This window comes from Capra hircus, chromosome 11, assembly GCF_001704415.2.
Source record: "Capra hircus breed San Clemente chromosome 11, ASM170441v1, whole genome shotgun sequence".
NCBI lineage: Eukaryota > Metazoa > Chordata > Mammalia > Artiodactyla > Bovidae > Capra > Capra hircus.
In genome coordinates, this window is record NC_030818.1 from 29,563,504 (window position 1) to 29,582,992 (window position 19,489).

Here is a 19,489-nt window from a genome sequence, read left to right on the forward strand (position 1 = left end):
TTGTTTTGATCTAACAGAGGCTGGAAATTAACTAGTTTGCTTTTATAGATGGTCCTGTATGTGTGCAAAATGAAGAAGCCTTTATTCACTGAACATGTTCTTTGAATAAGGTTTTGAGAATAGCTACCAAAATATATTTACATTTTTTTTTCTTTTATTGAAGTATAGTTACTTTGCAGTGTTGTTAGTTTCTGACGTACAGCAGAGTGATTCAGTAATACATATATATATCTTCTCCATATTTGTTTTCATTATGGTTTATTATAAGATATTGAATATCTTATACTCAATGTGTTAGTTCCCTGTACTACACCGCATGACCTGGTTTCACCTATTTCATATATGGTGGTTTGTGTTTGCCAATGTCAAGCTCCTAATCCCTACCCCTTTCCTTTTATAATCATAAGTTTGTTTCCTATAATGAGTTTGCTTCTGTTTCATAAATAAGTTCATTTGTGTTATATTTTAGATTATGTATGCAAGAGATATATGGTATTTATCTTTCTTTTTCTGACTTCACTTGGTATGATAATCTCTAGGTACATCTATATTCCTGCAAATGGCATTACTTCAATCTTTTTTATGGCTGAATCATATTCCGTTGTGTATATATACCAAATCCTCTTTATCCATTCATCTGTCATTGGACATTTAGGTTGTTGCCATGTCTTGGCTATGGTAAATAGTGCTGCTAAGCTATAGGGGTGCATGTATCTTTTTGCATTATCGTTTTGTCTGGGTATATGCCCAGGAGTGGGGTTGCTGGATCATATGGCAAGTCTACTTTTAGTTTTTAAAGAAACCTCCATACTGTTCTCCATAGTGGCTGCACCAATCTACATTCCCACCAGCAGTGTAGGAGAGCTCCCTTTCCTCCACCCACTCCCCAGGATTTATTATTTGTAGGCTTTTTAATGATGGCCATTCTGAGAGGAATGGCGTGGTACCTTACTATAGTTTTGATTTGAAGTTCTCTAATAATTAGCAATGTTGAGCATCTTTCTATTACCAAGATATATTTAAAGATCTTAATTGGGCCGCTAAGACTGCAGTGTTTTGATTATGGTGAACTAGCTTCTGTGAGAAAACAATGAGAAAGATCTTTGCTCTAAGGATGAGCAAACATGTTCACGGAGGGTGGGCATGAAATAGCTGCAGAACATACTCCTCACCTGCTGATGCCAGGAAGACTGCTTAGTAGATTAATAGGAAATGTTGGGATGGTGTTATAGAGATTTCTCCATGCTAAGGACATTTTTTGTGCTGCATCAAACCTGGAAGTTTTTCTCCTACTGCCCAAACTTCACAGGCACTTGGACCCTTCTCACCACCACAGTGTAGCTTCTTAGGAAGGCTCAGAATAAAAGAGGAGGATTCACTGAGAGGTCCCAGGGAAGCCAAGAGAGTGTGAGATGCTGTTCCTGAATGGAGCAGACATCCTTTGCTTTGTAAGGCAGTCTTTGAAGGAGTCAGCCTGGCTCCAGTTCTGACATCACAGAGAGAAGAACCTACCAAGCTGCCTCTGTTTCCTCAATGCAACTGACTCGATGGGTCTGAAAAGGGACCAGTGTTGGCAGGAACACTTAGGGGTCAGCAGCACCACTCGCGCCGGGCGGTCCACCAGGCGAGCCCCACGCTGCTCCCCCTTCCAGGAGGACCTGTGGCATGACAGTAGCACTCACATGACCTCAGGTAAGCATTCAGTCGGGTCTCTGGAGACCAGGAGCTCCCAGCTCTCTAAGGTCCCAGGCCTGCGGCTAGATTCCCTCTACTTCTCTAAACCAAAACTCTCTCATTCTGATCCATGTTAGAGTCTTTAATGCAGAAGAGTTTTAGTACACAAAGTGCCTTCTCTGGGAAGATAACTCATCAAATCTCAGGTCTCTGTCTCCTTGGAGAAATAAGGTGCTATCCCCAACCACAAGAGAAAGCCATTGGAGGATCCCCAAACACGTGTCTGGACAACACAGAAGGAAAAGAATGATCACACTGGGGAAATAGAGCAGGCTCTTCCCTGGGCGGGGCTTCCCGGTGGCACTAATGGTAAAAAGAACCTGCCTGCCAATGCAGGAGACATGAGAGAGGTGGGTTCAATTCCTGGGTTAGGAAGATCCCCTGGAGGAGGGCATGGCAGCCCACTCCAGTATTCTTGCCTGGAGAATCCCATGGAAAGAGGAGCCTGGCAGGCTACAGTCCATGCGGTCCCAGAGTTGGACATGACTGAAGCAACTTAGCCTGCATGTACTTCTCTTGGGTTCCAGGATGGCATTCAGCCCTGACCTCCCTCTTTCCTCTTCCTCGGTGACCTGCTTTGGGTTTTGCTATGAGGACTGTTCCTTCAGCAATGGGAAAGGCCCTGGATCTGGAGATGGAGGATTTAGAAATTAACCCCAGCTCACCCCCTACTAACTGCATCTGGGACAAATCCTGTAGCCTCTCTGAGCCTGCCTCCTGTCTAAGCCTGCCTTCCCTTCCTCACAGGCATGAGGGGAGGACAGATGAGATGTGTGGGAAATAGCTCAGGGAGTTCCAGAACATTCTATCCTAATATCAGTGGTCATAACTGGCGCTGACTTAGCACAAGGTTCCAGGTTTCCTGTCTCAGGACGTGGCACAAGATTTCCGCAGGATCTGGAAGATACAACAGAGTTGAGTGATTCCTACTGACCCCTGGGTTGCCCTGGAGACAGACGTTGCAAGGCCTGACTCAGTGCATGCTTTGAACCTCTCAAACACGCAGCCTCTCAGAGCAGTGCTGCGGAAGGAGGGGACGGACTGTGGATCTGGTGACAGGAATGGGTTCCTCCTGTAAATGACTACTGACACAAAACACAGAAAGTTAGCTTGCAGAATTAATGAAGACCTCAGGGAAAAGTAAGTGTTGGGATGAAATGCCAGCCTTACGCTGTGTTGAGTGTGATTGGTGAGCTAGAATCTGTGGCTGGTGTGAGCTGACCACACTCCCACTGCAGCTGCCCAGAGCTTCCACCTACCAGGACAAGCCCTCAGGAAAGTCCTGCCATCAGTCACTTCATCTCTGGTGCAAATGGCAGCTGTGCGCCCCCTCTCCTTCAGGTGTCTGCTCTCCAGAGGCAGAGTGGAAGGTGTTGGCCCGGGGTTAGGGATGCTCGGCTCCTGACTAGCAGCTCAGAGAGGGTTTTTAGGGGCATGAGATCTCCCTGGCGTCCCAGCAGTTCCTCGCTTTGTCTGTATTGGAGTCAGGCTGACCTTGGAGAACCCTGAGATCTGGGCCACGACATGTCTCTGGGATGATCTTCAACTTTCAGATGAAAGAAGCAAGTCTGGGGAGGAGCTGCACTCTGATCCAAATGGGGCGCTCGAGGCTCATTTGAAAGCTCCAAGCAGAGCCACTTGAAGCTCAGCTGGTTTGCTCAGCTGCGTGTAAAAAGAGGCACTTTTATGAGAACAGAGGCTTCTCAAGGTCAAAGGCCTTTAGGGGAGGGGATCCCAGGAGTCCAGACACTGGAGAGAGCCCTGCTGCTGCTGCTGCTAAGTCACTTCAGTCGTGTCCAACTCTGTGCGACCCCATAGACGGCAGCCCACCAGGCTCCCCCATCCCTGGGATTCTCCAGGCAAGAACACTGGAGTGGGTTGCCGTTTCCTTCTCCAATGCATGAAAGTGAAAAGTGAAAGTGAAGTCGCTCCGTCCTGAGTAAGTGTGATTCCAGGTGCTGGGAAGGATGCCTCCTCTCCCCACCACCCTTTAAAAAAAAAAAAAAAAAGAGAGATTGTAATCTGATCCTTGTGCTGCAGCTCAACTGCAGATGCCCAGGGGAGGGTCGCAGCACCTCGGTAATTTACCCTCCCCTGTGGAGGAGCTCCAGACCTATCCTTGGAATTTTACCGGAACAAAGCAGATGGGCCCTGGAGGATATCAAAGGCCCAGAGTTAGTAGTTATGAAGTGAGTGCTGAAAAGCAGGCAATGTTAGACACTGAGGTTGTTCTCTCATGTTGCATGTGTGCTAAGTCGCTCAGTCATGTCCAACTCTTTGCAACCCCATGGACTGTAGCCCACCAGGCTCCTCTGTCCATGGAATTTTCCAGGTAAGAGTACTGGAGTCGGTTGCCATTTCCTGTTCCAGGGGTCTTCCCAACCCAGGGATAGAAACCACATTTCTTATGTCTCCTGCGTCTGCATGCGGGTTCTTTACCACCAGTACCTCCTGGGAAACCCTCTCTCATGTTGGTCTCACAATAATTAAGCAGGGTGGGTCTTATCCCCATTGTACAGATGAGGAAACTGAGGCCCAGCAAGCCATTTGTCTAAGGTCAGTTGGCCTGGAGCAGAGAGTGGCATCACACTCATCCTGCCATTTCCCCCACCATCTCTTATCTGGCTTAGAGTCCACAGTCCAGCTTACCAAGTCTTTATTGCAAATACCCTTAACCTCCTTGCCTTCCTTCCCCCTCTGTTAAACCCAAGCTCATTCCCGCTCTGCGGCTGCAGAAGAGCTTGCATCCGGGCTGACTGTGCGGCCTCTTTCTGTTCATGACCCCAAACTTCACACAACACCAGACACCAGTAGGCCTTCATCACTCAGCTTCCTAGGGGAGCCCTGTCTTGCCTGAACCCTTGCCATGTTCTTTCTCCATCTCATCCTTCCTGGAGAAAACAAACCTTTAAAGGGAACTCCTTCACTGACCTCTCCTCAGTCCCCAGTGCCCACCTGCCTCTTGCTCCTGTCACAGTGGAAGACCCGTCCCTGCTCCTGTCTAAGGCCAAACCTTAGACAGAAACTTCTTGGTCTGCAAACCCTCCCCTGCTCCCACCACATGCTCCGGCATTTCCATCTCCAGCCCTGCCTCTTCCTTGAGCTGTGGAGTCCACATCAAGCCCCACTAGGTGTCCAGTGGGCTGAGGCGGGAGGCCCAAAGCCAGAGAAAGCCTGACCGCTGCTGGGGTCAGTCACAGAGGACAGTGCCCTCAGAGAATGACGACTCATCCCCATGATTTGGGGAGATGAACAAGGGGGAAAAGCCTTGAGAGGTCATTGCCACCAGAAGGGCAATTTCCCACCTGACCCCTCAGATGTCAGTCGCTGCAGAGTCCTCCATCTCTGCTGTAACAGGCTGTGTCTGTGGCTGCCCTTTGGCCTCAGAGCTGACCCACCTCATAGGGAGGGATTTCAGGGCCAGCCTCTCTCTGGGCAGGTGAGATGGAGTGGGGGGAGGGGTCCAGGCTTAGGTGCTTGTCCTGCTTTGTCTTAGGGGTTGTTGAGGGTGGGGGAGATTTGCCTATAGCCACTGTCCTGGTACTGCTGGGGAAGGGGACCAAGGGAGCCCCTCCCTGCCTGCCTGGGGGCTCGGGGGCTCTGGGGCTCTGGGTTCCAGACAGGCTGCAGAGGCATCTCATTAGGAAGCTCCCTGACTCTGGCTGTGGGGACAGGCTATTCGTTCACCCTGCTTCCTGAACCATCCCCTCTCCACTCCCCATTCTTTCCAAGCAGTTTGTTCCTTGGCCAGCGTCTGGGAGCCAATTTATTCAGGCCCTGAGGTTTGTTTTGTTAAGGATTTTAAAATGTATTAAGAAAAGTGCAAAGAGCTTTGTCATCACTTTCCCCTTTCTTAAGTACTTGAGTGATTGGATCAGGAAGTCCCTGTTGGCCTCTTGCCCTGGCAGGCCACCAGGGGTGGCCAGCTGTCCCAGGGGCAGGAAACAGGGGCTCAGTCCTCTCCAAGCCATTCATCTGCCACATAACCTGCCTGGGCTGTAATGATCTGAGGACAGAAGGCGGCGGGTGGGTGCTTCTCTCTGTTCTGTCTCTTCACTCCCTGTTTCACAGGGGCTGGAAGTTTCCAGGAGTCAGAGCCCGGGACTCTGGCGCTCCCAGCTCCCGGGGTACTCTACAGGGCATGAGGAGGACTTGAGCGATGACAGTCACTGAGAAAGGGGGGTGAGGTGCCTGTCTCCATCGTCTCACTGGGTCTAGCCTCCATCCTCTCTGATGTGTCTCTGCCAGGCTGCAGGGTATGGGCCAGGGGTCCCCAGGGTCTGTCCTGAGAGCTCTTCTGGCTGTGGAGAGGATGTTTGATGTTGCTCTGAGCTGAGCTTGGGCACTGAGGAGAGAATGTTCATCTCAAGATGAGTTTATGGGTATTATAGGTTCAGCTGTATACCCCACTAAAATGATATATTAAAGGCCTAACCCCCAGTACCTCAGAAAGTGATCCTTCTTTCTTTTTTTGGTTTAGAAATTAATCTTGTTTGGCAATAGGGTTTGTTACAGATGCAATCAGTTCAGATGAGGTCAGACTCAGGTGGGGGGCCCTGATCCAATATGACCGGTATCCTTGTAAGAAGAGGACAGAGTTACTCAGGCAGACGACAGTCGTGCGACAAGGGAGGCAGAGAGTGGAAAGAGGTGTCTCTAAGCCAAGGAAAGTCAAGGGCTGCTGGTGAAGCTAGAAGAGGAAGGAAGATTCTCCCCAACAGGTTTCAGAAAGAGTGGGGCCCAGTCCCCCGCTCTCTCTGACTTCCGCCTCCACAACTGTGAGACAGTGTATCTTGGTTATTCTCTGCCACCCAGCGTGCGCTGCTATAATACAGCAGCCCTGGGAACTAAGACAGAGGTGAAGGCCAGTGCAGTCCGGAGCACCCATTTGGAGGCCAGTCTCGCTGTCAGTGCCCTGTCTGCCAAGGTTGCCAGTCTGACCCAGCAGGCATTCTCCGCCATCTGTCCCTTCATTTCTCTACTGCTGGAACCCTGGATGGGATGCAATCAGAATCAGGGCCAGGGGGTCCTGTGTGATGAGTCCACGGGGACCTCAGGCAAAGGTCAGGCCTGGGGACAAGAGCTGGGGTCATGAGCTGGGGTCATGACTGCTACAGAGCCTGGTGAGGGTCCGCTCCTGGGAAATTTACTAGACACGCTTGCTCACTGAGTCCATGTGATTGGATTTTTAGCCAAACAGAAATTATCACAGGTCACAAACCTTCAGGATCAACTGTAGGATACTTGATGTTCTGAATGGTAAATTTGTGAGTGATGAGGGTATGGCATCGCGTGAAGGTCCCTGTGCCATTCCAGCACATGTCTGGCCTGCCTGAAGTCTCAGGAGACCCTGGACGTGCAGCCATGCCTCCTGCGTGGTGTATCACGCGTGGGGACTCTGCTGTGCTCCCATGCTCACCACTCCCCCTGAGAAAACTCAGCTCTCCCAGAACCACACTTGGCCAATCGGAAAAACAAATTCAAATCGTCAGTAATAACAATAAGCTGCATTTGTTCACTTCCTAAACCCCGTTCCAGGCATCATCCCATTTTATCTTCACAACAAGTAGATGTGTTTTATCCCCTTTCATCCCCTGGTTACTGGATGAGGACTCGGAGACTCAGTGAGGTTGAAGACTGGACCAAAGTTCACACAGCTGGTGATGGGCGGGACTGGAATGCAAGCCTCATTCTGTTTAACTTCAAAGCCCTGGCTGTCTCCTCTGGGTCCTGATGGGGACTCGCTCTGTCCTCTTCCCAGGACAGCTGCCTACTTTCCGACAGGAGCTTTTTAGAAAACCGTAACCCTTAGGAATTTCAGGCACCATAACACACACTGCGGATGGAAAACGTTGGCGTGGCAAGTCCTTCTGGGGCAGCCTATATGCCTGTGAATTCAGAAAAGTCTCGAGGCTTAGTTCTGGGGCTATTTTTAGCTCCTCTCAACCTTGCCAGGCGTGGCCTGAAGTCCGATTGGCCTCCCGGAGCAGAGCTGCCAGGAAGATTGAACTCTGCTTATTAAAATGCTCATGGCATTTGCGATGAGGAGCTTTTCCCAGTTAATTCTAACCTGTCAGTATTCATTTTCCCTTTTGAAGCCCAAATAGCAACGTGCCACCTTCCTAAACAAAGGGCCAGCATTGACTTTGGCCCCCTCTTTGGGTTAAAGTCATGGGAGGTGTAGGAATCAGAAAGATGGGGCTTCTGTTCATGTGCATAGGAAAAAGATTATGGGGTTACATAAATTATAGGGCACCTATTCCATGGAAAGCAGTATAGTTATTAAAATGCCAGTGTATTTATCAATATCAAAGTCATTTGTAACATGCTATAGAGTAAAAATAAGAACTTACACAACTGTGGAGCATAACCCATTTTGTATTTAAAAATATATCTACACATAATATGTATATGAATAACTGATTCACTTTGCTATACAGCAGAATCTAGAATAATAATGTAAACCAACTATACTCCAGTAAAAATTACTTTAAAAAGTATATCTACACACAAAAATTACCACCAAGGCATATTCTAAAATGGTTAAAATTGTTACTTCTGGGTACTGACAGTGTGGATAATTTTATTTTCTTTCGTCCACCTCTCTGTTTTTTCTTCTAATCTCCCCCAACCCCCATTTAAACATTATACGTTCAAATTTAAACACAACAAATTTACTGATCAATGTGGAAATTGAACAGCAAACCTCATGCCTGAATTTCAGTGGATACTGATCTCCCTCAAATCAGGTCACAGTAAACTTATGTTTGAATGAAATTCTATTCAGGCCCATATTCTATTCATTTTTTTTTTAACCTAGTTTTCTATTTTGAAAAATTTAAAGCCCAAAGAAAAGTTGTAAGAATGGTACAATCAACACCCCGAGTCCTTCACCTAGATGGTTTGATTGATTGCATTTTTGCCGCATTTGCTCTATCTCTGTGTTGTTAAGCGTATTTCTAACCCCTCAACACCTGATATTGTTTTCTGTGAATGAACAAATGGCTGCAGTGGCAGGAAGGTCAGTCCTTAAAGGGCAAGTTGGCTTGTGCAGTGGGTGCTACCTGAATTCAGCTGGTGGCAAATGAGAACCAGAGGCAGAATGCCCCCCACCCCAGGTAGAGAGCAGCTTGAAAAAATATTTGGAGGGTGGCAGCACAGAGCTTCTACTGAGCTAGACAACAGGGAGTGGGATGGCAAGTGGAGGTGAGGCTGAACACACAAGCCCTGGGGTGGGGGTGGAGGACCCAAAAGTTCTCAGCTACCACACAAAAGGCTTCCCTGGTGTCTTAGTGGTAAAGAATCCACCTGTCAGTGCAACAGACTTGGCTTCAATCCTTGGGTCAGGAAGATCCCCAGGAGGAGGAAATGGTAACCCATTCCAGTATTCTTGCCTGGGAAATTCCATGGACTGTGGAGCCTGGAGGGCTGCAGTCCATAGGGTCTCAAAAGAGTTGGACACGCCTTAGTGACTAAACAACCACCCGAAAAGGGTCAAAGTGTAAGGGGAGGGACTTCCCTGGTGGTCCAGTGGACAAGAATTTGCCTGCCAACACAAGGGACACCGGTTCAGTCCCGAGTCAGGGAACTAAGATCCCACTGAGCCCACATGCTCTGGAGCCCGTGTGCCACAAGAAAGACCTGATGCAACCAAATAAATAAACATATAAATATTCACATATAGACGTATTCAAAAGGTGTAAGGGGAGCCACTGAAATTTTGTGTGTTTTGTAGGTCACTCTACTGCCATGACAGACATGGACTTGAGAAGTACAAAGGGAAGGATGAGACAGAAGGCCAGTGAGGGGGCTGTTACAGCGGTCCAAGACAAGGACAGGCCGCAGAGGACAGGAGGAGGGACGCAGTAGCTCTGGAGGTGACTGCCTGGGTTTGTTGAGGCAGTGAATAACACGGGATGGCTCCAGGTCTGGTTTGGAACAGATGCAAAGAAACAGGGCTGTTTCTTTAGATGGGGAACACAGAAGCGGGAAAGTCAGTGGTGTAGGGAAGAGGAGGAGGGGAGCTGCTGACTTCAGTTCGGGTATATTGTGGTTGAGTAGCTATGGGATGTCCAGGTGAAATGACCAGCAGGCAACTGATTATGGGTCTTGAGCTCAGGCCTGAGGACAGGTCTGGAGATAGAGATACTAGAATCCTAAGACTCTTATGGGTTGGATGACCACCATCTGGTTATCCTGGAGTTGGCCTATTCGTGCCTATATTGTAGCATATTTATTAATAGCTCCCTCTTTCACTTGCCTGGTTCAGACAGTGATGTACATGGCACCCTTGAAAAGCTGAGATTTGTTGCTTCCTGTCTTCACTTGATACCACTCCCTGGCTTGACCTGGCTCTGTGGCTGTGGATGTGGTTAATTACTAGAAGTCCGTGTCCTCTATCCTTGGGTATCCCCACCGTGTTTCACACGCTACCTCTCAGGTGAAAGTGTTAGTCACTCAGTCGTGTCTGATTCTTTGCGACCCCATGGACGGTAGCCCATCAGGCTCCTCTGTCCATGGAATTTTCCAGGCAAGAATACTGGAGTGAGTTGCCTTTCCCTTCTCCAGAGGACCATCCTGACCCAGGGACTGAACCCGTGTCTCCTGCATTGCAGGCAGATTCTTTACCATCTGAGTCACCAGGGAAGCCCCTTTCAGGTAGATAGTGCCTAGACATTATCTGTGTGTCCTAGGCTGAAGATCCACAGGTCTCCATCTTCTGAGGGAGAGAGGGTGGAGAGGTTCTGTGGGTTATCATGCAGGAGGCTAATGGATTGAGATGGCCCCTGACAATCTCCTACTAGGTATGGGATTTAGGAAATGTCAGAGAAGTGAGGAAACTCTAAAACATTCCCACCTTGCTCCGTTCCCTCCCTTGCTCTGTTCCCTCCCTGCCTGCTTGGGTTCTGACAGCTACAGTGCTGGGGAGACCCCGTCCCCCAGAAGCCCTGGAGGCGCCCAGTGCTGAATGAGTCCTTTGGGAGCCCACCTTGCTGATGAGAGTCACCCCTGGGCAAGCCCTGTTCCCTCCTGGACTTTGCTTCAGCCAAACAGCCCCAAACATACCCTGGATAGTTTTGCCTTTGGGACCAGGAATGCCCCTTTCCCAGGCCCTCATGCCCCCAGCCCGTGTCTAATTGTTAAAATCGACCTGCCCTTCAAGGCTAACTCATACGTGTTGTGGTGCCCCAGGGGACTCTCTTGGATCCATCCCTGCTGGATGTGATGCTCACTTCATCTGGAAGGTCCTCGCAGCTCTCACTGCCTTCCTCATTGTTTCATCTGGGCTCTCTTGTCTTACTCTTTGGAACTCAGGGTGGAGACACTTTCTTTTGATTTTTGTATTTTTTTACAATGCCAAACATGGGAGTAATCACTTCATGATGTGTACAGGAAATGCGTGATGAGTTCAATTGCCAGGAATTTAGTCTCCAGATAAGAGAGCACCACTGAAGGTTAGGAAGCAGGGAATAGTGGGATGAAAGGAGAATTTACATGTACTCCTGCATTCAACTGGTGTTTATCAACAGCCTTTACGTACTTCACACTCTGGTACATAGTGGATTTAAAGAAATAGCCACTGAGTCACTTCAGGGACCTCACTGCGAGACTGAGTGCATAGTGGAGTCGGGAAGGGCTTCACCAAAGAACCACCATTAAAGCTGGGTATTGAGGCATGCACAGGAGTTTGCCAGACGTCAGGGGAAGGGCACTGCTGATAAAGGGAGTAATAAGAGCAAAGTCACTGAACCCTAGAAAGGTTTGTGTAGAGAACTGCCAGGGCTGAGGGGGAAATAAGCATGTGGGGCAAGGCAGGGAGATGAGTCCAAGGGGGAGGAAAGGGGCCTGACATTGGGGCAAAAGGTAGGGTTTTGGTGGCTCACTGGTAAAGAATCCACCTACCAAGATGTGGGTTTCAATCCCTGGGTTAGGAAGATCCTCTGGAGAAAGAAATGACAACCCACTCCAATATTCTTGCCTGGGAAATCCCAGGAGTAGCCTCGTAGGGTACAGTCGATGGGGTTGCAAAAGAGTCGGACGCAACTTAGCAACGAAAGAACAGCAACAAGATGTGCTGACTGTGAGGCGTATGGAAGATAGGCGGTCGTGAACACGCAGCTGCTCCTCATCCTTCTACTGGGGCTGCCCCGAGCTCCTGGCCATGGCTGCTTTCATTTGGATTGTAGGTCCTTAAGGGGAGCTGCCTGCCCCATACCTCCAAGTTGCCAGCAGCAGCTACAGATCCCAGCAACCTCCTCATCTACTCTCCTGGGGACAGAGACCTCAGCAGAACTGGTCTCTGGACTGAACCCTCCTCTGCCACCTGTGCCCTTAGAGGGTGGGCAGATGGCAAGGACCGTCCTCCCAGCTAGACAGCCTTGCTGGGCTGGCGGTGCCCTTTGAATCGTGCGGGAGATGGCAGGAGCCTGCAGGCCAATATCCGCCCTCCCAGGTGTCCACACTTGGCAGTTCCACCAGTCTCCAGCCAACTGTGTCCTTGCAGATGAAACTGGCTAAAGGAAGGGCCTGGATTCCAAATTGCTCCCTGAGTTTTTTAAAATCACAACTTTGATGTTTCCCATTCTGTCTGCCAACACCATTAGTCCTTTTTCTTTTTTTAATCACCTCTTATATGCTACCTCGGAGAAGGCAATGGCACCCCACTCCAGTACTCCTGCCTGGAAAATCCCATGGATGGAGGAGCCTAGAAGGCTGCAGTCCATGGGGTCGCTGAGGGTCGGACACGACTGAGCAACTTCACTTTCACTTTTCAGTTTCATGCATTGGAGAAGGAAACGGCAACCCACTCCAGTGCTCTTGCCTGGAGAATCCCAGGGACACGGGAACCTGGTGGGCTGCCGGGACACGACTGAAGTGACTTAGCAGTAGTGGTAGTATGCTGCCTACACATCTTGGCCATCCTAGGGTGTAGGATGGCCTCCTCCCCCAACCCTTAGTGCTTACCTCTTCCCTGTTCCTCTGTGGTCTGTTTGGAGAGCAAGCTGGCCTTTGTCTTGTGAATGTTTACACAAATGAAAAATGTCAGAGTTCAATCTATAAAGGAACCCAGGTGGGGAAGTTCCCAAAGCAAACATCCGAAGGTGCAGTGTGCTTCCCCTAAGGGTGGTCCATGGGACAGTGTCAACTCACAGCCTCACATTTATTCAGCACCTGAGGCAAGAGCCCCTGCCCTCCTGGAGATTCCAAAATGAAAAAGACAAATCTGCAGCTGGTGAAATCCCAAGGTCAGTGTCACCGTGCTGTGCGAGCTCCTGGTCAGGAGTGTCTTGCCCCGGGTGCAGGAGGGAAGGTTTGGTGGAGGAAGGGCTGGAAACCTGGGTGGAAAGTGGACATGCCTCCAACAGGAGAAGACATGAGGAATGGTGAGGACACGTCAGGCTGGAGTAATGGTCTGACCAAAAATCTGAAAGGAAAGCACAGGGGCATCGGTGACAGGCCTGGAGGGGGTTGGACAGACTCAGAGAGCCTTGAATGTCTATCCAGGGAGTTAGGCTCTTCTGTGTGCAGGAGAGGAAGTGAGGCACGTGGATGGGCATTTACGCCTAGTACTAGTCCTCATGGTGGATATGTCTATAGCCTGGACCTGTTTGTGTTTTAAAAGATGCTGATGCTTCTTATGTGTATCACTGGATAAATCCATTTCTAAAATCCCATTAATTGTAAAATGGTCATATTTCTGAGACAGGAGAGAATGGTGATGTAGTGAAGGAAAAACTTTTCCTCCACCCTCGTAGGTTCAGTTCCAGGGTCTGTGAATTAAAATGACAACAGGCATTAACAGGAAGAAAAGGTTTATGTGCATCAGCCATACATATGGATATGCTCAGTGTTGAGTAACTCAAAGGGATGGTTAGAATTGGGTTTGTATAGACCTAATTTAGTAGAGGAAATGGAAGAGAGAGAAAAAAGTCTCCTATGGGAAGAACAGATGGGTTTCTTTAAGAAAGAAAAATGACTTTTTTGGAGAATAAGTGGGAGATAAGAGAATTTGTGATAACATTTGTCTATACAGCTATGAGTGGCCTTTACCTCTTCTTCAGGGCCATACCAGAGAGAGAGTTGGTGGATTGGCAAATTATGGTATACTTGCTCTTGGCCTCTTTCCTGGAAGTGGACCCATCCCTAAGAGGGAATTTATGATAGTCCTGATTTCTCAGAAGATTCTGCTTTTAGTCAGTTAGGGGGAAGCTCCGAGAAGCCTTCTTTCTGCATCTGTTGAATCTCAAACGTCTACAACTGAAAACAATCGTTATACCAATTTTAGGGTTCTGAGTTACTCCCACAGTAAAATGGGGAACTGTAGGAATTCCTGGCCAGACTGGGGCTGACCTTCACATCCAGAGGAAACCAGTGACTGAAGATTCATTCTCAGTGCGTAGGCCAAGCATCTGAATCACTGGGGTTAGGTGGATAATTTCAAAACATAACTGATGCTGGGGAGTGGAGAGACTTTTGGGGACTGAGTGATCCAGATAATTGTAGTGGTGGTGATGCCCTCCCAGCATGCCCTGGGGTGGTGGGAGCACATTAGTCATGGGCTGGGGTGAGGAGAGGTGGTTGAGGAACAGGGAATAAATAAAAGGAGTGAGCAGTCTTCTTTCCAGCAGGCCTGCAAGGGCGGGCTGGGAGTGGGGGCGGCTGCCGGCGTCCCAGGCAGGGAGACATGAGTCACACCCCGAGACGCTGACCTGCCAGCACCCGGCCTCTCCGGGAGAAGGAGGGAGCAGGCAGGCGCTGGAGGTTCCAAATGCCAGGCTTTGCCTCTCACCGTAGCCTCAGGCTAGAGATCTTTGTCATCCCGCATCAGCAACCTTTGCAAAGCCACGTGACTGGCTGGCCTCTGTTCACAGTTCTTCTGCCACGCTTTACCCTTAAACCATCAGAAGCTCTACTTCTGACCGTAAGAGCTGGAGCCACCCAGTCACGGTTCTACTCCTTGGGACTGTTCTCTGTTTGGTGGCTGGTTTGTGAAGATAGGAAGGAGGAAAGGCTTGTGTAGTCTTCCCAGCAGCCTGTTCTCCCCCAAGGCCTCAGTTTGCTCTCATTTCTTCCCGTGTGTGACCCTTAGCCCATACAGGAGTTCGTCTGCCCAGAGAGGAGGTCTTTTCTAACGTTCTAAGAAGAACATCTCGGCCCTAACCCGGGGAAAGGTAGCACCTGTAAAGCTAGCCATCACTAGGTGACATAGCCAGGCAGCTGGGTGGGTCAGGACCACTCCAGCTGAGGACAGTTGCTTGCCTCTGGGACCCGCTTTCAAGGAGCCGGAGGCCAGAGTCATGGTCTCCTCCTGGTACTGAGAATGAGAGTCAGTGCCCCCACCCCCTTTTAAGTGTGTTTGGCTGCATGGGGTCTTAGTTGCCATATGTGGGGTCTCCGTGGTGGGATGCAGGATTTTTTTTAGTTGCTGCAGGTGGGATCTAGTTCCCTGACCAGGGATGCAACCCGGGCTCCCTGCATTGGGAGCATGGAGTCTTAACCGCTGGACCACCAGTGAAGCCCCAGAGCCCCCTTTTTTATCTCGTCTGTGTTCTGTAGCCTCCTGGCTCACAGCCTCACCCCTGCCCAGCCCAGCCCCTCTCCCTCACCTAGGTCTGTGTCTCTCCCCTTCTCTAAGCCTGGCCTCAGATGGGTGTGCAGCTTAGGGCCAGTGCTGCAGGCTTTACCCTTGCTGGGGGCAGCTTGGGTGGGAGCTAAAGATGGGAGTTCAACCTTGGCAGAGATGGGCTGAATCTCTCTTGGTTTGTTTTCCAGGATTCTACTTGATGATCCTGGGCAGTCTTGTTAGACGAGCTGAAAAGTCCATCTTTTGTTCCTCTACTGGATGTTTATAACGTCTAGATACCTGCCTTTTTAAAATATCACCATCTAGAAGAACTTTATTTTATTTTATGTCTGGTCTTCCTTTCTATCTTTTAAGTGGGAAATAGAAGACCAGAGTGAGGGAGCAATTGAGAGGCTTGCTCTAAGCAAGGGACACAAGATCCCTCCCCGCTCTTTGCCCCTGCACGTTCCTTCCACAGCTCCAGAGCAGAGCTCATATTCCAGCCACCAATGCGCCCCTTGACCTTGACCAGGCACAGCTGGTTCACACTCTGACAGCCCCGGAACAGGAGTGGCTGCTCTGAAATAACTCTGAGATGTCATCCTAGAGCAGAGACTGCCCTCCTTCTCAGAGCGAAGAGGGAACAGCTGGAAGGACACAAGATGCTTCACATCCACGGCCTCTGGCTTACAAAGCACCTGGCCCTCCCCTGGGATGGGGGAAGGCCGCCATTCCTTTGAGGAGGGGCCCTTGGTGAAACGCTTCCATCTCAGTATTGGGGTGTGGTTGATAACAGAGATTCTCACTGTGCAATGCGGTAGTCATAGGCATGCCAGTGTATGTAAACCTACATTTATATAAATTAAAGTTTCTAAATCAGTTCCTAGGGACTTCCCTGGTGGTCCAGTGGTTAAGACTCTGCCTTTCAGGTCCACTCCTTGGTCTGGGAACTAAGATCCCACATGCCACGTGACATAGGCAAAAAAAAAAAAAAACACGCAAAAAACCCAGTTCCTATTGCACTAGCCACATTTCAAGTTCTCCACATGTAGCTGGTGGCTACCTCATCACCTGGCATGGATACCGAGCACTTTCGTAATCACAGAAGGCTCTCTTGGACAGCCCTGCAGGTGACTGGGAGAGAAGTTTGACAGAATTGATCAAATCCCCTGTACACCGACCTGGCCATACAATCAACATTGCATTCATGCTTCTCTGACCTTTTGGTGGACATTCAGAGGCTTCATTCCCTCTGCTGACACGCCCAAGCTTCTTTCTCAACCCAGAGACCTGGTTGCCCTGGCCTTGTGAAACCTCTAGAAAGAATAGGTAGCATGCCTCTGATCCAGCTGACAAGGCCATCCCAAGGATGAATTAACAACCTGACATTTACTCCCCAAATGAATGCCACTCTGTCTCTGGCAGTGACAGCTCTCACTCGGCTGTCCTGTCTCACTGCTATTTAGTAACTGGTAGACACAATGGCACCCCACCCCAGTACTCTTGCCTGGAAAATCCCATGGATGGAGGAGCCTGGTAGGCTGCAGTCCATGGGGTTGCTGAGGGCCTGACACAACTGAGTGACTTCACTTTCACTTTTCACTTTCATGCTTTGGAGAAGGAAATGGAAACCCACTCCAGTGTTCTTGCCTGGAGAATCCCAGGGACGGGGGAGCCTGGTGGGCTGCCATCTAGGGGATCACACAGAGTCAGACACTACTGAAGTGACTTAGCAGACACTGGATGACAAGACCCATCAGATGCTCTGATGTCCAGGGATATTCCTTTCCAGCTCCTCAGTGTCACTCCTCCCTTCCCCCAAGCATCACCATCTCCCCAAATAAAATTGTCTGTTAATATCCTAGGTGCAGCCTGTATTGGAATGACTTGGTGGGAGGGGCTTGTTTAAAATGCAGATTTCTTGGCTCTGCACCAAGCCAATAGAATGAGGATCGCTGTGGGAATGAAGGGGGTGGGGGACCGAATCTGGGAACCACTGCTAGTGAGGGAGTATCTCAGGAACCATCCTTGGAGCCCCTGGAAACTAGAAATTGACCGCCTTTGCATTCCGGGGTCTCCGGTATATTGCAGATCATACCACCCCTGTGGCTGAAAGCTGGATACTGGGAGTTGCTGACGGTGGCAGGATGACAGATGTTTGCCGCACCCTTTTGTTTCTCCACCTGCTCATCCCCCATGCACACGCACGTGTGCACACACAGGGGCGAGTACACATGCACGTGCTCACTACTGCCTGTTAGGTCTGCTGGGTAACTAACAGACCATAAGAAAACCCTGCTCCCAGCACTGTCTGTGGGGCCAGGAGGAGTTCCGGGCCTTCTCTCAAAAGGCCCTGCTGTGCGGAGCCTCAGCAACTGAGCCCTGAGGACCTGCCTCAGAGGAAACTTCTTTCTTTTCTCTAAATCAGGGTTTCACGAACTTTATTAACCCTGCTCCACGTTAAGGAACATTAAACTATCTCAGGGATTCTAATGTGCCTTTATGTCCCCTCTTCTTGTCCCTCCAAAATGTTCTACAGTTTGTGTTATAAAAATAAGAGTTCCCCCTCACTTCCCAAATGTAAAATTATATACACATAACACCTAACAGAGGATGAGATGGCTGGATGGCATCACAGACTCGATGGACGCGAGTCTGAGTGAACTCTGGGAGTTGGTGATGGACAGGGAGGCCTGGCGTGCTGCGATTCATGGGGTCGCAAAGAGTTGGACACGACTGAGCGACTGAACTGAACTGAACTGAACACCTAACAGAGCATGAAGGTATAGTTCATTACTGGAAAGAAAGGCATACTGCTGGAACAGCATCTCTCTAGCAGGAGAACACCGGCCCCGCCCGAGACTCAGATTCAGGAGGTCTGGGTCCTGAATTCTGGGTCCTGCCCAAGAATATGCGCCGCTGAGAGTTTCCAGGTGCCACAGCTGCTGCCACCACTGGGCAGGGAAATCACACTTTGAGAATCACTGCTCTAGGAAGACTGTCCTCTCTCCATCCCTTGAGCCCAAAGGAAGTTCAAGCCTTTGTTTAAAACACCCAGATCATCACATGGTCTGGTCTCTCTCTGTTCTCCCTCCTTCTTCAGATCAGAGGGTCTATAAGACCAACCCTGTTGTCAGTAATGCTGATGGCCTTTCCTGGGGAATCTTCTTATTGTTATCAGACCAGTTTTCTGTCCCTGCAAAGACTCCATCCACGTGGGGTAGCTGTGAAGACAGGAGATGAGAAGAGGAGCGAAGAACCCTTTCTTGCCAAAGCTACACTGAACGCACGTTTCCAAACTCTGCATCCAGGGGGCTGGGTGTCCTTCTCCGTAATTGGTAGCAACCACAGCAGAAAACTCACACAGTGACTCTGAATGACACTGGTGGAGAATACAGGCCTTCTGTTCCAGCCAGGACTTGGAACAATCATACAGGTTGTGTATTTATTCAGGCTTTGCCATCTTGGCAATGAAGAAGTTCTGTGGAGTAAATGAGCAAAAGATGGAGAACATTTCTGCTCTGTGTTTATAGGTTTTGGCATTTCCCAAACGATCCATCTTGAGGTCTCACCATCAAGCAGGCAAGCAGCCCTCTGACACTCTGGTTAGAAGTTTCACGCCATTTATTTTTTGCCCCAGGAAGCAATCTAATTCTCTGCCACCGAGGCTGTCAGGCAGTAACAGAGTGCCTGAGCTCACTCCGTTGTTTATGGGGCTTTTTCTGAATCCCCAGCCCTTTCCCATAGATGAGAAAAATCAATGAAAAATCTCTCAGCAACAAGCCTGAATGGCCCATCTGTCCCCAGCTGTCCCCAACCCGCTCTTTGTTTCGTGCCCCTCACATCGATCAGCTAGGCTATTTCTACTCCGGGTTGCTCAGTCTTACCTGGACATTTACACTCAGTTAAAGGAACTTTGAGAGGAGAATGGCCCAGATGGTGATGGACTTACATGCATGCCTTCCCAGGAAAGCCCAGAGGGCTTGAAAGATGTTATCTAGGGAAGGGTCCTCCAGGGGACACCATTCTGCCTTCAGATATCCAAGCAGCTACCAGGTAGAAACCTCTTGGTCTTGCTTCCTGCGCTCCAGAGGGAAATCCTATTTTGTCAATCAGGCTATTTGCTGGGGTTTTTCCTTCTCCAAGTGGGCTTCCCCAGGTGGCTCAGTGGTAAAGAATCCGCCTGCCAAT